General features: G+C 39.1%; 1 protein-coding gene and 1 long non-coding RNA gene across 9 annotated transcripts in view; one reads left to right on the forward strand and one right to left on the reverse strand.

Moving 5' to 3' along the window:
- Positions 1-17,589, forward strand: part of ARNTL (aryl hydrocarbon receptor nuclear translocator like) — a 51,832-nt gene that overhangs the window by 589 nt on the left and 33,654 nt on the right. For 2 of the 8 annotated variants that reach the window (XM_035326878.1, XM_035326885.1), the window contains exons 2-3: positions 672-768; positions 15,506-15,603. The exons of 2 other annotated variants lie outside the window; for them this stretch is intronic. The gene's annotated coding sequence lies outside the window, so the exon portion shown is untranslated. The remainder of the gene's footprint in view (positions 1-671; positions 769-15,505; positions 15,604-17,589) is intronic. 4 more of the 8 variants (XM_035326881.1, XM_035326879.1, XM_035326883.1 and 1 more) reach the window with 4 other exon arrangements.
- Positions 6,841-11,792, reverse strand: LOC118167490. Its single transcript, XR_004751166.1, has 3 exons — positions 11,782-11,792; positions 10,795-10,796; positions 6,841-6,990 (listed from the first exon to the last, which is right to left on the reverse strand). It is a non-coding gene; the product is annotated as an uncharacterized LOC118167490 (long non-coding RNA).

Consider the following 17,589-nt stretch of genomic DNA (forward strand, 5'->3'; position numbering starts at 1 on the left):
GGCGGGCGGGCGGGCGGGCCCCGGCCCAGGAGACGGCGCCCCCCGGAGGGCGAGCGGAGGCCGGCCCGGCAGCCGCCCGCTGCCCCCGCCCTACCCCGTTCCGCCCTCGGCCGACCGCGGGGCGGCTGCACGCGGGGCTGCGGCTCGGACGGGTCGGACCGGACCGGGCCGGGGTGGGGGATAGCGGGGTGGGAGCGAGCGAGCCGCGGCCGCTGGCGGCTCCCGGCCCCAGGGGCAGAGCTGCGGCCGGGGCATCCCCGGTGGGCGGAGGGAACGTGACGGTGGCTTACCAGGATCAGGATTTTGCGGGCTTGTGTTTTTTGGTCTGGTTCGTTTCTCTGTTTAATTTCCCGGAGAATTCATTTGCCTTCTTAATGGCCGAACTTTCTGTTACTCCAGTGCCTCGATTGTGACAGTTCTGGAAAGATTTAGTACTCAAAAATAACAGCGAGGAAACAAGTGGGTGTGCGTGCTTGCTTCTGTAGCAGATAAGCTCACAGTGATTTTTAAGTGTTTGCATGGTATCAGAGGTAGAAAGGGTCAGCTGCAGATAACAATCATCTTTTAAAATGATTTTTAATCTCTTTATAAAATTAATTCTGAGTAGGAATTTCTTCAAAACCTTGGCCTTTGAACGTTCAGAATGAAATGTCATTTTAATTTCTTTTCAGTGGATTAGATAAAGGACCTGCCCTGGACTGTTCAGTCCTCTTTTATCCAAATGACTTCTTAAGTGGGAGCAACTGATAATACACAGGCTGCAGCTAGGTTTGTAGGGGGAAAAGGAAGGCTGTTTGTTCAGCTGTTAGTACTGGCTAAATGTCTCAGTACGTGGTCTTGCAGAAGGCTGAAGTTAAACTCTGCCCCCAAAAGAATGTACATTTTGTGTACTCTAGGAATATGCAGATGTAAACAGTTATTTGAGCTGTTAGCAACTGTAGACCTCTCGTCCAAATATTTTAAACCATATTTGCTTATTGAGGGGAAAACCTTTACTACTTCTAGGCTTTGTTGGTTTGTACTCATGACCATTCATGATTTTATGTCTATGTGTGAAAATAGACTGTAAAATAGCAACAAAATACTGTGGTTAGAGATTAATCCACTGTTTAATCTCATATTCTCTTCTGCTGCTGTGCATTTCCATTGCCCGTCCGCATGACCGTTGTGCTGGACGTTGCTGTGTAGACTCGAGGTCTGTAAAAAGAGTACATCTGAAGACCGCCTAGGTGAGACAGAAGTGCCGTAGGAAACTGGGGATAGCTGCTTTGGTTTGAGCTTCCCTACAAGGCCCCTCAGGATGGTGCAGGAGTGTCTGTAAACTACCTGAGCTATAGCTGGGATTCTGGAAGGCCAGAGCTGAAGGTAGTCCCTCTGCCAAGTCACTGCCACCATAAGCTTCCAGGAAAGCTGCTGTGCTTTGGGACCATTGCTAAGGGTATATGTATCAGGAAGGTGGTGTTCGTAGGGGGACCTTATTGGAGATGGGTTTTTTCCTCCAAATACCTGCGCTCAAAGATTCTTTGGGGAAACCGGGAGTAGGAACAAATGAACATTCATCGGATTTCCTTGGCAGCGCTTAGATACACACAGTTCCTTAACACTATCCAAGACTATGATGACAAAGCTGGGACCTAATGTGACAGCTGCCACCTGCGTGCTGCAGATGAATAAGAACGTTTTTAAAAAGCAAATTGCTATCAAGCACACTGGAAATACATAGAAACGTGTAGGTTAATTTAGATGAACACAAAAGCACTGTATTCATGCTCAACTTCAATATTTTGTTTTCAACACAGAGCCTGTGCACTTATGCTTTGACAGGAGGTACAGGAAAACCTGAAAATATACGTAGTTGTTAGGTCAAGCGAGGTGAATTTGATGGATCCCATAGTGCCTTTTTTTTTCTCCTAGTTCTGTAACGTGTACACTTTTCACTTTTATCATCAGTTTGCCCATAGTGTACTTTGGAAGGAGGACAGAAAAGCAGTAAAAAGCAGCTAGCTATATCTCCAAGTATTAGAAAATTTAAAGTTCTCTGAAAAGTTAACTTTCTTCAACAGAAAATGTATAAAGGCATATGTAAATGATTGCAAAGAGAAGCCCAAAATAAATACATATTTTTAAGCTTGTGTAGCTTCCTTGTTCTCAGTAAGTCTACAGAACTCAAAGAATACTCAAGAGTTCTCTTTTTAATATCTCAAATGTGGTTGGAAATTTTCACTTTGACTGATCTTATACTTAGAAAACTTTGGACCAAAATAATTGGTTTAGATAAACGTAATAACTGAGATGACAACAAGTGAACTCAGCAATGACTTTTACAGCTAGTTGTTGAAACCTCTCATCATACTATAGGTGTTAGGGCCTGTGTTTTGGAGGTGCTTGAAGAAGCAAAGAAGGTATTTTGTGGCTCTTTCAAAAGCCCTGAAGAAGCTTTGAGGCTCGGTCTTGCAGTAGGTTTTAGACAGTAGACTGAAAAAACAGAGCAGAAGTATACTCAGCTTCTTGTGGTTATGCACACGCACACGTATCGGTGGTTGTCCTGCATTGTAATTGTAAATGTGTTTCATGTTTAGTCAGATCAAATGCCAGGTGGTCATCTGGGTGATTTAAGCAACAACAAAACAGCCAAAAATATGTATATGGCTTTTGCATATTCCTATAGTGTTAACTAGGTGAGACCCAAGACACTTGGGTGAAACATAGCACAAAATGACTCACTTAACAAAATGAAAATGTTTTTGCTTTAAAGATTTAGTGTATTGAGTTATATCCCAGTCGTGATTATCAAATTGTTCTTACTTGTAGCTAATCACTTTGAATATTGTCAAATAATCTGTGGTATATGTTTAAGTGAATTTCATATTGAATGAGGTAGATGTCAAGGCAGATAGCTCACTAGCATGAAGTGCACATTGCACCTGCATTTTTTACTTCAATTCATTGGAAAACTGAAGTAAGGCTACTTATCCAAGGCCCAGACTTCATCTCCTTGGAAACCTGATCTTTCACCAGATGTTGAGAAATGTAATTTCTTTTCTAATCCATTCTGCAGAAGAACGCAGTTCAAAACAGCATCTTCTGGCTTTGATAGTCTGGAATATTTATTAACTAAAATAATAGTCTGACATTTCAGTCTTTGTCCCAGAGAAGATCAGTGGTTTCTGTTGTATTCAGTATTGTTTCTAACTTACTTTAGCTGTTACTATAATTCCTGTAATGTTTGTGTAGTTTAATTCAGTTCAAGAATTGGCTGATAATGTCATCTGTGTGTGCACAGTGAAGGGCTGTCCATGTTCCCTACCCCTTCTGTGCCTGCAAGGATTCACCTTTCTTCTCAATGTTCAGATTATCTTTTCTCCCTTGCAGCTGCAAAAAGATATTTCTTAGCCAAGGCACACAGAATTTGTAACCTTTTCAGTCTCCTGACATTTGAGAAGCAGTTATTCAGTGCCTCTAATGTCAGACACGCTTCTCGGTCGGCTGCTGGTGTCAGAACAACTTGGTGACCCTGAGCTGAAGCTATGCTGTGGTTTTGTAGGTTGGTCTTCTGCGGGAATGGTGCCAGTGGGCTACTTATAGAGCAAGAAGTACCACTGGCAGGATTTGGAGTGGTGAAATAACATGCCGCATTTCGTGTGGTGTGGGATGCTGATATTCTCTACGAACTTAAAAAGCAGCCCATTCGCAAGAATGGAAGCAGTTGAGGAAGACGACTGTAGTTTTCATGTTTGTTTTGACAGTATTCTATTACAAATGTTAGTAGGCTTTTATTTTCCACAGATCTGAGGTGATTTAGTGGCACCTTGTTTAAAGGACTGAACAAACATATTGGTAAATCCTTAACGGTCCTTACTTGGTGTGGCTGTGTTGGAAATATATCTCCCAGTGAGCAGTTGCTGTAACACCAAGGAGGATATGCTTGGCAGTTCCTAAACTGCGTGTATTGCCTTCATGTCTCTCAAATCACTTTAATAGGAAGGCATTTTATAGTAAGTCATATATGCTTATGCAGTTGTAGCTGTTTGCCCTAATTTTTGTGCCAGCTGAAAATATGTTCATGGAATCCATGTATTTTAAAGACTGCACGTGGTCCCAGTTCAAGAGTACCCAGAAAACTCTGCAGATAATTTTACCCATTTAGGGTTGGCATAAGTTTTGAGGGATAATGAAATAAGCTATCAGAGAACTTGGAAATCAGTATTATTTTTGATCTGAAGCATTCTTTGACTTGGAAACTTCCATCTAGGTGGCTTTGCCTTTTCAAGTTTGTCTAACTTAAAAACAACAAGATCAGAGGGAACTTGGTAGAAATTGCTAAATAGTGCTGTACTGCAGAGCAGTAAAGGATGAAGTGTGAAGTGGAGAGGAAAAGGAAAAAAAGGGAGTGGGGGGGGGGGGGGGAAAAAACCTAATATACTTTGATTTTAATGACTTCTGAAGATTTTTTTTCTGTCTTCAGAACTGATTATTTTATTGTTTCCTTGAACTAGTTTGTTTCTTCTTGGATTGCTATGAATGGATTTGTTTTTCTTATATATGGACTTTTAATGGAGCCTTAGGAAATTCAGGACTTCTCTTCCAATCTGAAGCAAAAAATATGTATTAAAAGTAATAAAATGTTTATTCTTCAGGTTGCACCTGTGCATTGTAGTTGTCTTGAGAGTGAAGCAGAATGGCTTTGGCTCAAGTTCTACTTTTATTTTTGCCCTTCATTCAGGGACCTCTGAGAACTATATTTTAAATCCTCCTGAGATCTAGGCTTTATGTTGCAGTTTGGCTATTGGTATATATTAGTTTTAGTATAACCTTTTAAAGTCCTATTAAGTTTGCTCATAGGTTTGAATGGTTTAACCGTCTTCCAAGAGTAAAATCGGGGGTCCAAAGTATATTGCAAAAAAATAAACAAAAAGCCAACAGATGCTAGTCTTTGAGGTTTATGTTAGAATGTTTTCTGATCTTGACTTGCCAGTGTTGGGTTTTTCACATCACTGTTTTAGAATCATTGACTGAGAAGCAGGAAGCCTTTCTATTCCTCTGTTGCCTTTCCTAATGTTTTTTGTTGCCAATCCATTTCATGTAGTCCTTGCATTTGGGTTTACGAATTCACTTGTTATAGATGAAATGAATTCAGTGAGGTGTTCTTTTTTTTTTTAAAAAAAAAAAAAAAAGTCAATATCAGCACTGTAGTCCCAACATATTTAAGAACATTTTTGTGTTATAATTCCCCAGTTAAGAAAATTACTTAAGTTTGACCTTAGAAGGCTCTGGTTATCTACAGTATTTTTTTTTCCTTAATACTCTTTTAAAGCCTTGGAGCAGTAGGGAAACTGCTGACCTGGAGTAATGTATGTTATACTGTAGTTTTAATCTACACCCAGCTTATGGCTTTGTAAGTTTTGAACAGTCTCCATCACCTTAAATTTTAAAAACTAAGTACAGTTCTATGATGATAGATGCTGTCAAAAATTTGCAGTTGCAGAACTTTTATTTCAATTAATAGTTTTTGAACAGTATGTAATTTATAGTGATACGCAAAATTAGGAAATTTTAAATAAATTTTATTACAACACTTCATTCTCACAGTGCCATTGAAAAATCACATGAGAATTGTGTGTGTGTGTAGGAGTAGCACATTAGATTGGAAGACTTATTACAAATAGTGTTGTTTCTCCTATTTTTAAAAATTTCTTCTGTTTCTCTCATTTGAAAACATTATTTTGAAGCAATGAGCAAACTAGCCATTGAATATTGCAGTTTGTTTATAGAAACTTGTCAAGTGAGTTCAGTGATTTCGTAGAGGTACTTCTTAACATAAAAACATTTGACTTGCTGGAACTGCTCTTCTAATAGGCATTTAAAGAATAATCTGTTCAGTAGGCACTGTTGTATAATGTTTGCCTGGTAGTTTGGGTCCAAATTCTGAAAGTTATTTGTATTTTAGAAATATAAGGCCAGAAACAGAATATTCCTGTTTTTAATAGGAAGAGAGAAGTAGGAGAGATTAATTCACACTGGTTTGAGTTTATGCTGGAATTTTCAGTTTCATCTGGGGTGGAAATTCTGGGGCTTTTGTACATTTATTTATTTATTTTTCCTATCTGGGACATGCAGCTGGGTCAGCTTGTCTGGCCATAAGACAGTCAGAAGAAAGATGAGTATTTCACTATTACAACATTTGAAAATCTACTTCAGTCTGATATAGATATCCTCACTATCAATAAAGGGTTCTTAATTACTTAATTTGGCATTATTTATCGAATGAAGTAATTCCCATCGTACTTTATCTGACTTTACTCTGAGACGCTTCTATGGCAAATGCTTTACTTACCTACTTGAATTAGCTCTTTATTCATCTTGCTCTAACACTGTTGTCTTCATCCAGTGTCACAAGATGAGAAAAAAGTAGAGGAGACCTTTACAACAGTTGGCTGTTGCAATCTACCAGCGCTTGGCCTGCTCTGATTCACATGGGTAAAGTCACGTTGCTCAAGCAGATTGATTTAGTTGATATGCTCAACATGTAAAACAGCTTCTTCTGTTTAATTGTACTGCAAGTTGGAATCTTTTAGGAAGTTATCTCTGGACATAAAATCCATCAAAAGCAATCTGAGGCATGAAGAGATTCCAAACAATGAATGAAGTAGGAACTGACATTCAGCATTCCTGTTCCTGGTAGAGGTTATCACCTTACCAGCTCAGAGCAGATTTTAGCAGCTGTATGTGGCTGTAGCTTGCATGCAAGTTTTCCAGCTGCGTCCCTTATATATATGTTTTCCCCCCAGAATTCGAGTCTGCCAAAGGACTTCTGGGAATCTTTGAAGGACCAGTGTGGGAAATGCCGTTGTTTGGGGTGGTATCACCAAGGCTGTGCTCAGGTACTAGGATGGGACAAAAAGGAAAACGCATGACCAGAAACATATCTCTGCTTTTGGTGCCTAGCAAGCATACTGAATGGGAGAATCTGATTTGGCTCAAAGATAACTCCTCACCCCAAGATTGATTTGAGATTACTCAGTTCATTGATACCATACACCTTATGGCTTCAGAAACATTTGTGGTTTTGTAGGTCAGGAAACAGCACAGCTCACAAAATGAGTAGACCTAGAGGAGAGGTGGTAGAGGCAGCAAATGTACAGAATGTTAAGTATGTTACAGTGCAACCTGGTTGTGGAAGAAGAGGATCTCTGGCAGAATATTATTGCATTAAGCTGTGTTGGTTAATTTATTCCATGAAATGGAATACATTAAAAAATAAAATCTGGTTTTGATACTGATAGCTAGGAGCCAGAAAAATAAGCAACTTCGTACTTTTATCTCTGGAGCTAGACAGTGGAGCTTCCCACTATTTATTCTGTCATTAAAAAAAAATATTTTTATAATGAGAAATAATAACTCAGCTAGACCTCTGACTGTCTTCCCTTTCCCCTTACTGGTTCTTGTGCTTCAGGGTTTCTAGATGAACAAATACAGAAGTGTTTCAGATATGCATATCTCTCAGGAGCTCATTTACTATGATCACTTGACCAGCGCTGACTAAAAATATGTCCAAGTTGTTGTCAAACTGATAATTTAAAAATGGCAGAGACCCAGCCATGTCTCCAGTTAGGCTTGCTAGGAAACCTGGAGGAAATGAAATATAGAAATAAGACTAAAAGGAAGATGATCTTCTTTTCCACCGGTATGATAGGTGGTTTGGACTTCAGTACACTAATTGCATACACCTCTGATCCCTTTGGGGATGGGGAGCTGTCTGACTTTACAAAAATATCTGGGGTTGCTGTTTAGGAATGATTCTCTGTCTTGGCAAAGATCTCATTTTGCTGTAAGTTTGTCTGCATGCTGTTTTCTGGAAGCAACACCCTCTATAACCTACCCAGGCTTCCATTTAGAGAGATTTTGTCCATGATGTAATTATGAAATAGCCCTTTAGGAGAATTGTCATTTTGTTCAATGACATGAAAATCTGTTTTCTGTAGGGCTGTGATGTATGCTTTAAAAAAAAAAAATCCTAATTGTTTTGTACTTAATGGAAAATAAGAAAAGCTTTAAGTCAGCAAAGAATGGGAGAATTTGGCTGCTACTTAAAATCAATGACTTTTTTTTTTTTGGTAGTACATATGAACACCGGTAAGGACCAAATAGTTGAACATACCAGAAAGAAGCAGGACCAAAACAATCCTCTTTCTGTTGCAAGGGAAAAGTGCCTATTGGTGTCTCATTTTCTGTTATTTGTGAGTGTAAACCATTTTTCTGCTGACTTTGGTTTGGTATCTTCAAAAAGCCTGGTAACTAGTCTCTTAACCGGTTTCTGATTTTTATTTAAACGTACATGTGTATATGGAAGGTGCCTGTATATGGTTTCTTCCTGCTCTTTTCTCTCAGCTCTGTAAATGCTGAAGTGCTTTGTTTGTCTTTTTTTTGATGTATGTTTTGTACTCGTGTTTTGGAATAATGCTGTGTTGGCAGAAAATGACTCTGGTGCAAGTTCTCAGGGGTGCCTGTAGGAGCAGCTGGCAAATGGGTTTTGGAGAAGTCCAGGAAGCAGAAGAGGGAGCTTTCCTGGTCCTTCAACACCTGGAAGAACCTTGATGGACTAAGAGGTTTCTGCTTAACAAAGAAATATTAGGGATAAATGCAGTTAACTTTAATTTTCATTTCAATTGCTTATTGTAGCGAAGTACCGTAGTTTTCCACCTTCAAATACAACAGAGCATATCTTCTTTAACTCCTCCCAATGATGTAATTTGTATGAGTCTTTTTTTTTTTTTTCAATAGCATGAAAGGTTCTCTTAAATCATTCTGTATTTTCCACACATCTTTCCAAAAATATACTCATCGGAATCATTTCCACATCTGAGCTAATAATTGTCTTCCACTCTTAAAAGGTGTGATCAGTTCCTGCTGGCTTCCTGTGTTGTTTTCTGCTTCATTTCAGCTTATCTTCATAGTTTCTACATTCCTGCTTTTTAGTTTGTAAACATCAGCTATCTCAGTAGGATTATTTGATGTTTTCATGTGTCATTCTAATGCAGAACAAGATTTCTTAAACCAAATGTACCTCAATATTGAATAGTGTTTATATGAGCTCTTTTGTTACTGTTCTCCGATGTAATAGAGACTGATTTGCTTTAACACAGGTGTTGATTTAAAAAAAAAAAAAGCCTTCTATAAAAAGAGTAAACTTGCACAAAGCAGCAGTTCACAAACAAAATGAATGCCACTTTTCAGACTCTTTAATAATTCTATTATATTGGAGGTTTTATGGGCTTATTCTTGCTTGAATTATAGAAATTAACCCGCGTGTTCTCTTGTTGGTTTACCATAGCAAGTTGTATGCCCGTGTACTGGTGAGCTCATTGTCTCTCCCACTCCTTTGTACAATGCTGGTGTCTGATTCCCTGAATCTCCATGCTGTGATGTATGCAAAGTTGTAGATTTTGCTGCTGTTGGCAGGGATAGTCTGACTCTATTTTGCATCTCTGAAGAGTTCAGTGTGAGGTTGGGTAAGTGCCAGTGCTACATGGGAGAACACAGCTGAAAGATGAAGCTGGAGGTTAACATCTCTTGCAATCACACTGTCAATAACAGAGGCATAAACATTTAGACTTGCAACTTCTCATCTAATAAAAAATATACGAGTTGTCACATGAATCCCACAAAGAGAGGTTTATACGGTTAAAAGTCCATGTATTAAATAAACTAGTTAACTGATTCACGCGATTAATCTCTGACCTAAGCTGGGATTAGTCAGTAGTATTGTTTCTGGCAATTTCCACCTGGGTTTGTCCTTGATGTTACTCTATTCAGGATCCTTATTAATCACATAATGGTGGAAGGTACTGTTACTGCAGGGAGAGCTGAGTGGAGCAGGTAGGTCTGTTTAATTATCACTCCAACAGCCTATATTGCTTGATAAGATCTTGCTTAAGAAATACATGTGCCATTTCTAACTAGTTGCCAAACAGTCATGTGTCTGTATGGAGATGACGACAGTCTCGGAAAGCTTGTTTTGTTTGAAGTGACTGGGAGGATTTTATTGACTGGCTGTTCCCAGTGCCACGTTACAGAAAGGTGTACAAATAAATTTTTGAGTTAGTAAGGAAGGATATCAAGCTGGATTAAGGTAGCTTAATCTCTTTATTAATTAATCCTGATATTAAATTTGTCCTAACTTTAAAACTTTCCTGTACTTCAGAAAGATTATAGAAAGCTGAAAAGGATTCAAGAGACGAACTGTGTTTTGGAAATACAACCTTACAGTGGCAGATCAAATAAACATGACAGTTTAGTTACAGCAACTGTCAGTAGTTAGAAATGTGGTTCAGTAGTTAGAAATGTGGCTCAGTAGCTGATGGCCAGCCTACTCAAATACAGACTAGAAAGTCTGACGGTTTTGAAAAAGAGGAACTAAGCTTTGAAACAGAAAAGATGGGAGGAAGGTAATAGATTCTTGCAACCTATCAGTTGATCTGGGATATCTTTCCAAAATAAACTTTTGCCTGAATTACAGCATATCAGTTTGTTGTATAAAATAGCAAATGAGATTGTTTGCTGCCTATTGCAGAGGAGATCAGAATATATGATCATAAAGGGGAACAAATCTAACCAAATTAGGTATCAGTATTAAGATAAAAATTGTATGCTTTTCTCAAAGTTGCTTTGTTCTTGAGCAGAAGGAGGCTGAGGGGGACACAGCTTTAACCAGACCGTGAATGAAAGGAGGGTCAGGAAGACTTGCAGCAGAGAAGGGGAACATGTGCAATGACTCTTTTAACTGTTCTACAAAACAACTTAAAAGTTAGAAGACTAAAAATACTACTGGCGATATTCATACCAGTATTCAGAAAAGCGTGGGTAAAGTGGAGTATCTTAGAGGTTTTTGTTCAGCAGTACTAGAAAACAAGTCAAACCTTGCTTTGACAGAACCCTTTGAAGACAGGTGAATGGGCTTTAGCAGATAGCCTTAAAAACACTTCAGTGGAGCACCAGATTAACTACTGAGGGAAAAATACATGCAAAAAAGTATGTATTTCTCTAGTAAGTGTGGGCAAGCTAATTCACAAGACTCTAGATCATGTGTTGAAGTGAACATTGCAGAAAAATAGGACTGAAAAAAGAAATAGTTGCTTCTAGTGATTAATATATGATCCCCTGAAAGATGGGATTCTTTTCTATTCTAAGCCTTTTTGTCTCTCTCTTTTTTTTTTTTTTTTTTTTCCCCCCCATGTGTTATCAGTAACAGTTTCCCTATTTTGCTGGCTCCTTTGGCCTCTTTAAAAGAGAATTGTGAGCTGTAGTCAATGATTTGAAATTTCGTTTAATACTGTAGGCTAGACTTCAATAGAGTGGAGAGCTATGTAGTAACTCAAGTGCTTAGGATAGTGAAGAATGGGACAGCCATCCTGCGTGTTTGATTTGGGAAGTTTGTGCCTAATGCCTTTTACGTGGTATTTTATGTGCTGTTCCTTTTAGGCACTGTATCCAAATTTAGTTGTCTGAACTGGGTTTTAAATTCCACTTATGAAAGCAAACACCCAACGTATAAATCTTGTTTCCTATATTAGACTATTATTTCTGATAAGGTAAGCTTTTACCTTTGCCTTGCTAAACTCTGTTTACCAAGTACTGAATTTAAATCTTCCACCTGGCATTAAGTGATGTTCTGCTGCTGACTGCAGGTTAGCTGATGTAAACCTGAGATTACCTCGAACAGTTTTTTGGTAATGTTGTGAGAATAATTTACGTTTTCACTATGGATATTTGTGAAAGTGTTACATCAATCTTGAAAGTAGAAGTTTTCCTTGAATACTTAGAAATTGAGATAATAGTAATAATATATCTTCACTAATACAAGAAGAAGGTAAGAGTTGCACGCTGTAACACAGACCCGATTACTGTAAAGTCCTGCCTCAAGCAGTGGCTGTGAGTGGCCCAGCAAAGAGGAGGATTAGGAAAAGCATAGGCCCCCAGTTATCTTCAGACTGAGCCAGGCTTGGTATCCGTCAGCACTGTTCCTTTCTGTGAGCTGGTCTCACCTCTCTTTGGCAACCAGGTGAACATTTAGCCTTCAGGTTATTTGCCGGGGAGTTTCCACAGTCTTCCACCTCACGTGTGAAGGGCTGTGTTGTTTTCAACCTTTCAACCAAGCTGTGTTTGTCCCTGTGACATATGATCATTTTGAAGACCTTGGTATTTTCTAAGCTGAAGAGTACTAGCTCACTTGATTGTTCCTTGTACAGAAATCATTGCCTATCTTGTTCTACTGAGTGAAGCTGGAAAGCTTTCCATTTTCTAATAAATTTAATTGCTGTGCATTTGTTGGATGGTATCCAAGTCGTCCTCCGTATTGTTCAGGAGCTGTAAATAATTATGAGCATTTTTAAGTGGTAACCAAGGGACTGCATTATTAATATTTGGCACAGATCTGCTTGTGGAATAAGATAATCTAAACCAACTTAAACCTTCTGTGGAGGAATGTGAACTGTCTAGTGATCCTTCCTAGGTCCTGTGGGATTGGGCTGTGTAGGCTGTGGAGTGCTATTCTGGCATAAAATAATGGGCTGGAAAACCTTCTGCTTGCAACTGTCAGTTGGATGTCTGCTGTCTCTGTTTTGTATCTCCTCTTCATCTGGGGGGAAGGAGCCGCTGCTCCCTGCAGTGGGTGGGTAGATGTTTGACCCAAGCAACAGCAAGCAAAACACAAGCAAACAAAACCAATAGTCTTCAGTTTTTACCAAGTGTTTTTTTTTTTTTTAATGAGTTTTCTTTCTCTTCTACCCATGTTTTCTGTTGGCAGGATTTTTGATTTTTATTTTTATTTTTAATGTGCATGACATACTGTTCTTCCCTGCTTGCTCTATTTTTATTTATTTTTTTAAACAGCCAAGATGTTTGTATAGCTTAAGGGCCCTATTAAGTGAATTCCCGGTGTTCTGATTGTTACTCTGCCTTTATTAAGGGCTGTCTTGGTTTGGTGGTGAAACACTTTATTTTAAATATAACAGCAATTTTAAAAGGCTTTTTCAGTTCTGCATGTAACGTAAAAGGACACATTCAAACGTGACTGTTAATTTCAAATAGAAACTATAGTCTTAAAATTCTGCCTGGAAAAATACAAGTCTTAGATGTATCTCTGGCAAGTGAATGTCACTACTTTGGATATTTGCTTCTTCTCAACATCAGCATTAATGTATAGACACACAAAAAAAAAGGAACGTGGTTCATCAGCATTTTCTGTCAAGGGCTTTCATATTGCTTTATGCCTTTCATAGGAAAATAAAATTCATGCTCACACTGAAGCAATGAACTCAGAGTGGATAGGAAGCCTCCTCTAGCAAGCCTATATATTCGTAAGTTGTCATTCACAATAGAACAAGCTCCTGAAGCAAAGAAAATGTCACAGTGCAGGTGTGGATTAGTAGAAGAGATCAGCACACCTTGCCTTACTTAAACCATGTGGGGATTTGCATGTGAAAACAAATCTTGCTGTGAGTAAGCTGCAAGAGCAGTTGAAGGATGTAACAGGGATATTTTAATTCACTGCCATTGGAAAGGGACAGTTCTGCTCCTTCCTATCTCCTGTCGTGTCTCACCCCCCTCCTTTGTGGTACTTCTGCGTATCATCTGACCTTTCCGTAGGATGGTCCAGCTTTCTAACCTCGCAGAAGACTGCTTTCTGTCAAGTTGTTACTCAGCCAGATGAGCAGATTGATTGGACACATTGTGCAGAAAGGCTCTGGGGACTGTGCAAAGTCTGTGCCAGAGCACTGGAGGGAAATCTGGGGGTAGGGAGACAAGGAAGAGAACAAAAAGGGAGCAAAGCCACTCCTGTAGCAATAAGATGTTACAGCAGCTATTCTGTAAAGCTGCTGTGAAGTTTTCTGTATGTGATGCTTATCCTGAGCTAGACAAATACAACTTTCCAAAGCCATGCAGCTTTTGATGAGGTACATACCATTCTGGACATCATTGTGTAAGACAAGAAATACTCTGCTTGGTTTCTCCCTAAATTATCACTTATTTTTCTCGTCTGAGTCTTTCATTGAATACTGTGACTTATGAAGCTTGACAAGCCAGACTTTTCTGAGTGTTGGCTTTAGTGAAATGTGTGTTGTGGGGTACTTGGGGCTCACTTTGGAGATGTGTCCCATTGCACAGAAGTTCCAGTTTATCCCAATAAGAGGGAAGGGAATGTAAAAAGCTGGTGCTGCAGGGAGGCGGAAGAAGCCAAGAGTGTATCACCTATTGCATTCAGTATTTGACATAGAGACACATCTAACTTTATTTTTTATGTCCTGTTAAAGGACTTCTCTTAATAGACATTTTGGTTTAATCGTCACTTGAATCCTGTGGAAGTAAAGGGCCTAAAGGAGGTGTCCTGCAGTTGTGCTTGCCACGTCCTGTGGCAGTAGTACTGTTGACTGGGCAACTGGTTGGCTTGTCTTCAGCCACAGCAATTCTCCTTGTAATGCTCTTCATCAGTATCAGTGCAGACCCTAGGAAAGTGCTGGGAACTTGCCCTACTTCTCAGTGTTCATGGTGCTGCACTTTGCAACTGCTTTTTGTGAATCTCTCTGAAGAGCGGAGCATCAGATAATGCCTCAGTATGAGCTGTCATAACTTTGAAGCGCTGCCTTTTTCAGTGTTAGAGGCAGATCACTCATTTAAAAAATGGGATTTTAGGAATGGGAGAGGCTGTTGTTTTTGAAACATTGAGCAAGTCTGAAAATGGTATGTGTATCTTTTCTTTCTTGATGCTTGTGTCTTACATTCAGGTGCTGAATTGTGGCAGTGTCTCAGTTTTTACTATTTGGGTATGGATTGGATTTCAGTGGTAAATTGCGTGAGTACAGGAAATGAAATTGTTAAACGCTAATATAAATGATAAACTTATTGTTGCTCCACGTAAGTCAAAGGGAATCAAGATACATGGACAAGTAGCTGGGGCTACTTGGGTGTGTGTGTGTGCTCATTGGGAGGGTTGTTTTCTTAAAACCTGGGGTTTGTAAATAATTATAAGTTGTAAATTTCTCCATTTCCACACACAAACCTTGTTAACGTAACACTTGGTAAGCTGTCATTGTATGTTCTCCTGCAGTTGTTTTTTTTTTTTTTTTTTCCTTTTTCTTTTGGAGACTACCTACTCATATACTTAACAAAAAGCTGTGATGTCTTTCTGCCCAAAAAATAGTGGGAGAATAAAAATGAAGCTGAGCCTCTAAAGTAGTACTGAAGTAGTCAGAAGGAAGAACTACTGGTGTTCATATGGGTCTGGTGCATAGGTGTTTGACAGCTCATTTCGCGTAAAGTTAAGTTAAAAAGAACTTTTGATAAACCAGTGGGGATAAATAAACCTCTCAGAGATATGTGTGCTGGAGGAAGCAGTTGGGTGGGGAATACCCTCAGCTTGGTTCCAGGCAGGCTGAAAATATCTTGCTTTTCCCAAGGCTTTCTTTAGGACCAAAGGGAACCTGACAGCCTGTCAACTTTTCTTTCTCAGGCTGGCAGAGCGCTGAGAGCAGGGACTGCTTCTTCCAGTCAGAGATGGAATTTAACAGAACCAAAGGGACTGTGAAAACGTGGAAATGAAAGTGTAAGGTATAAATATAACCCATGCCTACACTCCTTTTAGTGATATTTTTGCCCTTTAGTTTCCATGCTTCATTCTCTGAAGATACAAACTCTGTTTTCGACCTGTTTTCTATTAGTTACAATTTGCTTGGCAATAGGTCTCTGAATGAAAGGTCTTACACATGCCAAATGTGTTTGGGTTTGTCATAGTAATAATGTGACTGGAAAACAGAATCAACTCTATGCAGTATGTCTGATGGTGTTTGGAACAGGTGATCTGAACCAAAGGAAGATCCAGGAAACTAGGTTTGTCACCTTAATTAATGCACCTGAGCAACTAGAAGTAGTGTGTAGTGGCTCAGCCTGTTAAACTGACAAATGGCTGACATCCCAGAATGCAAAAACATGAGTCAAGCGAGGAGATACTACATAGGTAGTATTAGACACACCAGAACTTGAATGTGTTGTCATTTTTTTTTTGCCTACAGTTCTCCAGTATGAGGAGGGGACAAGAAAATAAAAACCTGATGAAAGCACACAGACAGATTCTGAGATCGGAAGCTGGGGTAGCTAACGGAGTACTAGATTAGTGCTTTGCCAGTGGGGAAAAAAAGAGTAGTGGGTTGAGCTGAAGTTTGTTCTCACTTGAGTCTTTAAATCAAGGCATCCTATTGCAAGGTATATTAAAGCACACACTGAAGTTAAAAGCTTGAGGAAGAAATCCTAGAATGGGTTTTGTGGTGTGCTATACCACAGATGAGAATGGGTGTCAGTATTAGGTGTCTGACATAAAGTTTCTGCCTTTAAAGTAAATGAGAAAGTGTTTCAGAAGACTGATACTTCATATGGAGATACTTCAGAAAACACATTTCATAGAACTTTGTGTGAGTGTTTTGTTTTCCTGCCACTGAAAGACAACTTTGACGATGCACTGCAGGCAGAATACTTGCCAAAATGTGAGGATACAGGAGCTTCACTGAGCCACAGCAAGGAAATCTTAAACTCACCCAAAGTATATCATGGTCATCATAACAGTTAAAATGAGCAATCAGGCTTTGCGACATTATTAAGCTCTAAATTAGAAGACTTGTATTTAACTGTGTGAAACTTAGCTTATTCAGTTTTGTTAAGTGGAGAGTGCAGCTATCCTTAAAACTATCCTTAACCTTAAAACCTGAAGCATTTCTCTACAATAAGCCGGTTCTCATCTGTAGGAGTAAGATGAAATCTGGAAACAGAAAGCTTCATCTTTTGGAGTGCAAGTGCAAAGCAGGCATTGCCAGTTGTGCATTAACCATGCGCTGATTTGTAAGTTGTGGGAACACAAGGAGTGAGTTAAGTAGCTTACCTACTTTTCTCATATGCTTCTCCTGCTCAGGAAATGTCAGTCCAGTTTGTGTACAGTACTCCTAAGGAAGACTTTTTAAAAAAATTTCTGCTTTGAAGTTGACTGCACACTGCAGCACAAGATACATTTTGTTGACAGTTCAGAAGCAATGTGTACAATTTGGTAGAGTTCACAGAGCCACTGCCTCCTCAGTTGAGAGATTGGTTGGTGCATTTAGTTTTTTTCCCCCCCTAAGGATTCCAATCAAAACACACTGGAAGTACATAAACTACTACAGAGGTCACCAATAGCTTTGATAAGGTTGTTACTTAAACCATATTTATTCTGGATAATTGATTAACTTACTGAGTAGGATGGATTTCTCGCTGTCTTTCAGCCACTCAAAATCCCTTGGGTGGCTTAGGGTTGTTAAAAATTAGGATTATGTTCACTGGAGTGAGTACCACTGTTTGACAATTCAGCAAAGTTTATATTTGGGTAATTGAGGGGATCAATTTTTATATTTTAACTGTGTGGGGGTGTATCACTACTAGCAGAGTAATAAATTTGGACATTAAATAAATAGAATCAGATTATCTGGCCCAAAGGACTTAAAGTTTCTGTTGTCTGTTAATTTTAGTGTTTGTGTTTGTTTGTTTGTTTTGTTTTGTTTTGTTTTTTTCATT

This window comes from Oxyura jamaicensis, chromosome 5 (genome assembly GCF_011077185.1).
Source record: "Oxyura jamaicensis isolate SHBP4307 breed ruddy duck chromosome 5, BPBGC_Ojam_1.0, whole genome shotgun sequence".
Classification (NCBI taxonomy): domain Eukaryota; kingdom Metazoa; phylum Chordata; class Aves; order Anseriformes; family Anatidae; genus Oxyura; species Oxyura jamaicensis.